This window comes from Oncorhynchus gorbuscha, linkage group LG09 (assembly GCF_021184085.1).
Source record: "Oncorhynchus gorbuscha isolate QuinsamMale2020 ecotype Even-year linkage group LG09, OgorEven_v1.0, whole genome shotgun sequence".
Lineage (NCBI taxonomy): Eukaryota > Metazoa > Chordata > Actinopteri > Salmoniformes > Salmonidae > Oncorhynchus > Oncorhynchus gorbuscha.
The window spans coordinates 92,105,773-92,115,772 of NC_060181.1; positions in this window are offsets into that span (position 1 = coordinate 92,105,773).

Here is a 10,000-nt window from a genome sequence, read left to right on the forward strand (position 1 = left end):
GAAAATGTTAATTCTGTCAGCACAACAACTATTGCTCGAGTCCTAAAGAAACACCAAGTTACAATGAAAAAGTTATACACTGTACCGTTCGAGAGAAACAGTGAACGGGTAAAAGAGCAAAGATACCAATATGTCCAGGTAAGACATCTGAGGTTACGTACACAGCTATACAAAATATTTACAGTAAAAAAAACTAGCATTTCTACAGTAAAACTGTGCACTTACTGTTTTTCAGAGAGTAATGGAGGTGGAAGCACTGGAAAGACCACATTCATTTGTATTTATCGATGAACCTGGATTTAACCTTGCCAAAACACGGCGCAGAGGAAGGAATGTTATAGGTCAAAGGGCCACTGTGGAGGTTCCAGGCCAAAGGGGGGGAAATATCACCATGTGTGCTGCAATGGCCAATGATGGTTTGCTTCTCAACACACCACTCATTGGCCCATACAACACATAAAGGCTTATAGCTTTCCTAGAACAGCTCTATGCTCAGCTAGTGCCAGCAGAACAGGGGGAGCCAGTAAGAAACCCCCAAGTTTTTGTCATAGTTTGCGATAACGTTGCTTTTCACCACTCTGCAGCTGTCACAGATTGGTTTGCAGCTGTCACAGATGTATGGTTTTGTACCTGCCTGCATATTCACCCTTCCTCAACCCAATAGAGGAGTTTTTCTCTGCCTGGAGGTGGAAAGTGTTTGGTCACCACCCACATGACCAAATGTCTCTTTTGGAAGCCATGCGTGCCGGATGTGAGGACACGAGTCCAGAGGACTGCCAGGGATGGATAAGGCATTCCAGAAGGTTCTTCCCCAGGTGCATGGCAAGAGAAAACATTAGATGTGATGTTGAAGAAAACCTGTGGCCTGATGCTAGAGAGGCAGGATTAGCCCCTCAATTATTTGTTCGAATTACAGTATGTACTTTTAGTTTCTACCTTTTTTTTCTCATTACTGTAATTCCGTAAATTACTACAGACTCTTGAAGCAAACTGCTAATTTTCATTTACCTTAAAGAATTGTTATGTTCTAAAAAATTTAATAAATCATGTGAAAAAAATGTCACTCTTTTCTTTGAAGAAAATATTACTTTGTATGAAGTCACTGAAATTGTTCAAACTGTAAAGATGAAAAGTTTGTATTTTCTGTATTGGTGTTTGATGCTAGTGTTTTTACTCTCAGTGTGTTCTGAGTGACAGTGTGTGTTATCTCAGTGAGGGTTGTGCAGTGTTTGGCTGCACTGAGCGTGTTTTGAGCCATGTGTTAAGAGTTGTGTTGCTTGGAATGAGTTTTGCAGGTGATGTGAACTGTTTAGCTCAGGTGACTGTTGGTAGTGCAGACTGTAGTTAGAGTTTTGCACATGTGACTCCAGTTGTGCCCACTGTCGTTTAGCAATCGAAAAAAACTGTAATAAGTAAGTGCAAAGATGACGTCGTCCCCACAGTGACTGTACGTACATGTCCCAACCAGAAGCCATGGATTACAGGCAACATCCGCACCGAGCTAAAGGCTAGAGCTGCTGCTTTCAAGGAGCGGGTCGCTAATCCTGATGCTTAAAAGAAATCCCACTATGCCCTCTGATGAACCATCAAACAGGCAAAGCGTCAATAAAAGACTAAGATTGGATCCTACTACACCCGCTCTGATGCTCGTTGGATGTGGGAGTGCTTGCAAACTATTACGGACTACAAAGGAAACCCAGCAGCGAGCTAAATGCCTTTCATGCTCGTTTCGAGGCAAGCAACACTGAAGCAAGCAGGAGAGCACAAGCTGTTCTGGACGACCGTGTGAACACGCTTTTCGTAGCCGATGTGAGCAAGACCTTTTGAATAAAGCTGCTGGGCCAGATGGATTGCCAGGACCAACTGGCAAGTGTCTTCACTGATATTTTCAACCTCTCTCTGAACGAGTCTGTAATACCTATGTTTTAAGCAGACCACCAAGAAAGTGTTCCTAAAGGGTTACTGCCCAGTAGCAATCACATCAGTAGCCATGAAGTGCTTTGAAAGGCTGGTCATGACTCACATAAACAATATCATCACTGCAATTTGCATACTGCCCCAACAGAACCAAATATGACGCAATCTCAATCGCACTCCACACTGCCCTTTCTCACTTTGACAGAAGGAACACCTATGTGAGAATGCTATTTGTTGACTACAGCTCAACATTCAACACCATAGTTCCCTCAAAGCTCATGAATAAGCTAAGGACCATGGGACTAAACATCTCCCTCTGCAACTGGGTCCTGTACTTCCTAACAGTGCACCCCCAGGTAAACAGGGTAGGCAAAAATACATCTGCCACGCTGATCCTCAACATCGGAGCTCCCCAGGCGTGCGTGCTTAGTCCCCTCCTGCAGTCCCAGTTCACCCACAACTGCGTGGCCAAACAAATCCAACACCACCATTGAGTTTGCTGATGACACAACAGTGGTAGTCCTGATCATCGACAACGATGAGACAACCTATAGGGAGGAGGTCAGAGACCTGGCAGTGTGGTGCTGGGACAACAACCTCTCCCTCAATGTGAGCAAGACAAAGGAGCTGATCGTGGACTACAGAATAAGGAGAGCCGAACAGGTCCCTGTCGAAAAGGGCTGTAGTGGAGCGAATCGAGAGTTTCAAGTTCCTTGGTGTCCACATCACCAACAAACTATCATGGACTAAACACACCAAGACAGTTGTGAAGTGGGCAAGACAACATTTTTTTTTTTACAATGACAGCTTACCACGGCCAAACCCTGTCCTAACCCAGACAGTGCTGTGCCAATTGTGCACCAATTGTCACGGCCAATTGTGATACAGCCCGGGATCGAACCAGCCCGGGATTGATTTGACATGCTCACAGATCATGTCAAATCTGATTCACGTCTGATTTAAGAATAAGAATAATACGAATAAGAAATTAAAAAAGGAAAGAGAGTGTGGTTGAAATCAAAGCTCTGCTGTGACAGTTCAAGTGAAATGAGTTCATACATACACCCCCGAAACTTTTTAAAGTATGAGATATAGCAATTCCAAACTTGAAGGATTTAGAATGTCGATACGATGGGAATGCGTGATGCGTGAAGGATTTCTGAAGCAAAGGTACATCTGTACTATAAACATCTTAGATGGAGAATGACTAGGTTCCTTCTATTACATTTCACTTTTTCATATTTTCTGATCTCCTGAAACTGTTCACAGCTCATTCTAACGGCTTGTCCTAAACATGGTCCTAAACATGGTGAGGCAATTACACCGTCTGCAATCGCAGGGCTCTCCAGAGGGTGGTGCGGTCATCCCAACGGGGGCACACCGCCTGCCCTCCAGGACATCTATAGCGGTCATCCCAAAGGGGACACACCGCCTGCCCTCCAGGACATCTATAGCGGTCATCCCAATGGGGACACACAGCTTGCCCTCCAGGACATCTATAGCGGTCATCCCAACGGGGACACACCACCTGCCCTCCAGGACATCTATAGCGGTCATCCCAAAGGGGACACACCGCCTGCCCTCCAGGACATCTATAGCGGTCATCCCAACGGGGACACACCGCCTGCCCTCCAGGACATCTATAGCGGTCATCCCAACGGGGACACACCACCTGCCCTCCAGGACATCTATAGCGGTCATCCCAACGGGGACACACCGCCTGCCCTCCAGGACATCTATAGCGGTCATCCCAACGGGGACACACCACCTGCCCTCCAGGACATCTATAGCGGTCATCCCAAAGGGGACACACCGCCTGCCCTCCAGGACATCTATAGCGGTCATCCCAACGGGGACACACCGCCTGCCCTCCAGGACATCTATAGCGGTCATCCCAACGGGGACACACCGCCTGCCCTCCAGGACATCTATAGCGGTCATCCCAACGGGGACACACCGCCTGCCCTCCAGGACATCTATAGCGGTCATCCCAACGGGGAGACACCGCCTGCCCTCCAGAACATCTATCGCAGCCGGTGTAACAGAAAGACCAAGAAAATCATCAAGGACCTCAACCACCCGAGGCATGGCCTGTTCACCATCTAGAAGGTGGATACAGTAAAGGTGAATCAAAGCTGGGACCAAGAGACTGAACATCTGCTTCTATCACCAGGCCATCAGGCTGTTAAACAGTCACCACTAGACAGCCACCACTCAGTACCCTGCCCTGAACTTAGTCACTGTTACTAGTCGGCTACCCCCCGGTACTCTACACTGGACATTAAAGACTGCTGCTCTTTGTACATAGTCATTGAACACTGGTCACTTTAGTCATGTTTACATACTATATTACCCACTTCATATGTACATACTGTATTATAGTCATTGCTCATCCTATAGTTATATAGGATTTATATAGGATGAGTTATATAGGATGATCCTTGACAAGAATACAGTATATACAGTTAAATGGACAGCAGTAGTTATATAGGTTGAGCAATGACTAGAATACAGTATACATATGACATGTGTAAAATAGTTTGTGCAGTACCAGTCAAAAGTTTGGACACAGCTACTCTTTCAAGGGTTTTCTCTTTATTTTTACTATTTTCTACATTGTAGAATACTAGTGAAGAACTCAAAACTATTAAATAACACATATGGAGTCATGTAGTAACCAAAAAATGGTTAAACAAATCCAAATAGATTTTAGATTCTTCAAAGTAGCCACCTGTCACGCCCTGAGCTTTTATTCTCTCTGTTGGTTAGGTCACTGTGTGACTAGGGTGTGTCATCTAGGGTTTTTGTATGTCTATGTTGGCCTGGTATGGTTCCCAATCAGAGGCAGCTTCACGTTTCATTTTGCATTTATTGTTTTCTTTGAGTTTCACTTCATCCAATCAGGAAGAGGCACCTCCTGATAGGATTTTCCTCAGGGTTTCGCCTGCAATATCAGTTCTGTTATACTCACAGACAATATTTTCACAGTTTTGGAAACGTTAGAGTGTTTTCTATCCTAATCTGTCAATTATATACATATTCTAGCATCTGGTCCTGAGAAATAGAACGTTTACTTTGGGAAGGTTATTTTTCCAAACATAAAAATAGTGCCCCCTAGCTTCAAGAGGTTATTAAACACTTTTTTGGTTACTACATATTTCCATATGTTTTTTCATAGTTTTGATGTCCTCACTATTATTCTTCAAAACATACATACATACACACACACACACACACACACACACACACACACACACACACACACACACACACACACACACACACACACACACACACACACACACACACACACACACACACACACACACACACAATCCAGACTAATATTGCTCATTCTGACTTTTCTTAGGCCAGGCACCACACCCTCATAGGGTAATTTTTACCAGTTGAATGTAGACACAAAATATAACACTTTTCTGTTACAATTTCAGAAATATTTGATTAAATATCTAATTTAATATGCATATCATGCAAAAACATTTTTCTGGACACTGAACGAAGTCAGTCTGAATATTTCAATTTCAATTTGCTTAAACACTCCAGAGCAGATTGTGGATACATTCTTTGTTCATCTTTCTATCTGTAAAATACTAAATAAATTGACTTAAAAATATAATTGTTTTGGCATATTTTTCAAAGTAAAATGTAAAACTAGAATTTTAAAAAATGACAACATACTAACAATTCTCTCTGGGCACGTCTGGAGAATAAGGATAACCACACAACATTGTAAATGCAGATATTTATATAGCGGACAAAACGTGTGGATGTCTGACTTTCAGGAAATGTCAGTTAAAAACAAGTATACTGAATTTAGATGACCAAAAGACCCAATCACAATCTCTTCAAAATAACTTAGTAAATATAGTTCCATTTGTAATATTCTCTATGAAATGGGCTTTGAAATTATGTGTAATTTTAATGTAGTTAATGATGTGGTTAAAATTAATGAAAACGTTGACGATGTTAAACTAAAGAAAATATACCTTTTTATTATGATTTTTAACATTTTTATGTTACTTTTTAATATTACTTATATTAATGGTTGACAAGTAGATACAACAATGTCATTTCAGCCCCTGGTGCCTGGCCTTCACTTCCATTTGTATTGCTTTTGTATTGTCCTAATGTGTGCTGTGTTTTACTGTTTTGTTTTGTATTGTACTGTTGTGTACTGTTGTGTAATGCTGTGTATTATTGTGTACTGTTGTGTATTGTTGTGTATTGTTGTGTGCTGTTGTGTAATGTTGTGTGCTGTTGTGTGCTGTTGTGTAATGTTGTGTGCTGTTGTGTGCTGTTGTGTGCTGTTGTGTGCTGTTGTGTACTGTTGTGTGCTGTTGTGTACTGTTGTGTAATGTTGTGTGCTGTTGTGTAATGTTGTGTAATGTTGTGTGCTGTTGTGTAATGTTGTGTGCTGTTGTGTAATATTGTGTGCTGTTGTGTGCTGTTGTGTACTGTTGTGTGCTGTTGTGTACTGTTGTGTAATGTTGTGTGCTGTTGTGTGCTGTTGTGTAATGTTGTGTGCTGTTGTGTGCTGTTGTGTAATGTTGTGTGCTGTTGTGTACTGTTGTGTGCTGTTGTGTAATGTTGTGTGCTGTTGTGTGCTGTTGTGTAATGTTGTGTGCTGTTGTGTAATGTTGTGTGCTGTTGTGTAATGTTGTGTGCTGTTGTGTAATGTTGTGTGCTGTTGTGTGCTGTTGTGTACTGTTTTGTGCTGTTGTGTAATGTTGTGTATTGTTGTGTACTGTTTTGTGCTGTTGTGTACTGTTGTGTAATGCTGTGTATTATTGTGTAATGTTGTGTATTGTTGTGTACTGTTTTGTGCTGTTGTGTAATGTTGTGTAATGCTGTGTATTATTGTGTAATGCTGTGTATTATTGTGTATTATTGTGTATTATCGTGTGCTGTTGTGTACTGTTGTGTAATGCTGTGTATTATTGTGTAATGTTGTGTGCTGTTGTGTAATGCTGTGTATTATTGTGTACTGTTTTGTGCTATTTTGCATTGTTAGATATTAGTGCACTGTTGGAGCTAGAAACATAAGCATTTCGCTACACCTGCGATAACATCTATATGTGTACGGACATGTTTTTATTGTTGATTTAATTTAGAAGAAGCCATTGTACTTGTGTGTCTTTGGCAGCCAGCGTGAAACCTTTAATTACGATTGGAGCCACGTATCCCTTGAGCGAATAATGATAACTGGTACCTGGAAGGAACAAATAGAGAACCCGTTCTGATGAAACATTGGTTCAAACACGGAGGACCTTTTACAACCCGCTCTCTCCCACTCTCTCTTCCCTAACTCATGACATCACCTACATCTATTATTGGCCAATCAACGTGCAACAAAAATATTTACACAGATTTAGGCCGTGTACAAAATATAATCAATATAATATAGTCAAATATAATCAATATAATATAATCAAATATAATTAATATAATATAATCCATATAATAAAATCAAATATAACACACACATTCATTTACAGTAACCTTGTATTCCACACTTTATCTTAATTGGTCAGCAGCATTAAAGTTTTTTACAATCCCTGTGGGCACTAATTTCAGAACCTTGTGGTCATTTTTCAAAACTCTAGACACAAAACTCCAAACGGTCTTCACTTCTAACGCAGGCTGTCCAATGTTCAAAACATTGCAGTGCGCATTCATATCTTTAAAGAAACCTTGCACTTGTAGAGAAATTGGTTCAAATAACTAATTTATCATGAAATACCAATAGGAACAATCATTTAGATCACCCACACACAATATACCGATAGTTTCACTATGTAGTTAGTACAATCATTAAATATTGTAGTACAAAATATGTGATACATGTTTCATTATGGTACTACACGTAAATACATCACTGTAAAAGGACTAGTGGAGAGAATACTACAGACACAGTGGAATCATTGAACAAAATATGACATTTATTGATGAAATACTATAAAATCACAACATAGGTTTCTTTGAATCAAAGCTAAATTAATTAGCTACAAAACAACTACAGTGTTCTTCACCTGGCTTACTGTAAAACATCACTGCAGTGTTCCTCACCTGGCTTACTGTAAAACATCACTGCAGTGTTCCTCACCTGGCTTACTGTAAAACATCACTGCAGTGTTCCTCACCTGGCTTACTGTAAAACATCACTGCAGTGTTCCTCACCTGGCTTACTGTAAAACATCACTGCAGTGTTCCTCACCTGGCTTACTGTAAAACATCACTGCAGTGTTCCTCACCTGGCTTACTGTAAAACATCACTGTAGTGTTCCTCACCTGGCTTACTGTAAAACATCACTGCAGTGTTCCTCACCTGGCTTACTGTAAAACATCACTGTAGTGTTCCTCACCTGGCTTACTGTAAAACATCACTGCAGTGTTCCTCACCTGGCTTACTGTAAAACATCACTGTAGTGTTCCTCACCTGGCTTACTGTAAAACATCACTGCAGTGTTCCTCACCTGGCTTACCGTAAAACATCACTGCAGTGTTCCTCACCTGGCTTACTGTAAAACACCACTGCAGTCTTCCTCACCTGGCTTACTGTAAAACATCACTGCAGTCTTCCTCACCTGGCTTACTGTAAAACATCACTGCAGTCTTCCTCACCTGGCTTACTGTAAAACATCACTGCAGTGTTCCTCACCTGGCTTACTGTAAAACATCACTGCAGTCTTCCTCACCTGGCTTACTGTAAAACATCACTGCAGTGTTCCTCACCTGGCTCACTGTAAAACATCACTGCAGTCTTCCTCACCTGGCTCACTGTAAAACATCACTGCAGTCTTCCTCACCTGGCTTACTGTAAAACATCACTGCAGTGTTCCTCACCTGGCTCACTGTAAAACATCACTGCAGTCTTCCTCACCTGGCTTACTGTAAAACATCACTGCAATGTTCCTCACCTGGCTTACTGTAAAACATCACTGCAGTGTTCCTCACCTGGCTTACCGTAAAACATCACTGCAGTGTTCCTCACCTGGCTTACTGTAAAACACCACTGCAGTCTTCCTCACCTGGCTTACTGTAAAACATCACTGCAGTCTTCCTCACCTGGCTTACTGTAAAACATCACTGCAGTCTTCCTCACCTGGCTTACTGTAAAACATCACTGCAGTGTTCCTCACCTGGCTTACTGTAAAACATCACTGCAGTCTTCCTCACCTGGCTTACTGTAAAACATCACTGCAGTGTTCCTCACCTGGCTCACTGTAAAACATCACTGCAGTCTTCCTCACCTGGCTCACTGTAAAACATCACTGCAGTCTTCCTCACCTGGCTTACTGTAAAACATCACTGCAGTGTTCCTCACCTGGCTCACTGTAAAACATCACTGCAGTCTTCCTCACCTGGCTTACTGTAAAACATCACTGCAATGTTCCTCACCTGGCTTACTGTAAAACATCACTGCAGTCTTCCTCACCTGGCTTACTGTAAAACATCACTGCGGTGTTCCTCACCTGGCTCACTGTAAAACATCACTGCAGTCTTCCTCACCTGGCTTACTGTAAAACATCACTGCAGTCTTCCTCACCTGGCTTACTGTAAAACATCACTGCAGTGTTCCTCACCTGGCTCACTGTAAAACATCACTGCAGTCTTCCTCACCTGGCTTACTGTAAAACATCACTGCAGTCTTCCTCACCTGGCTTACTGTAAAAAGCAGAACAAAGGATTGATTAATGTACTTTTATATCTCCATCAATTCTGTCTTGTGGATTTGGCCACAGGTTCTCATCCACATCACAATGGATGTTTTCCAAAGAATCTTCTGGCGAATCCAGGCCTGACACTGGTCTGCCGTGATGTCATTGCATGCGTCATCCATGGCCTGGAGAAGGGTGGCTTGTTCGTGAAGGCGCCAATCATATACCTTCCACCTCCATGTGGAAAAAAACTCCTCAGTCGGGTTAAGGAAAGGAGAGTATGGGGGTAAGTACAGGGTGGTAAATTGTGGTTGGGCCTGAAACCATGCTTGCACCATTTGGGCATGGTGGAACCTGACATTATCCCACACAATGACATAGGTCACGCCATCAGCTCTACAGAC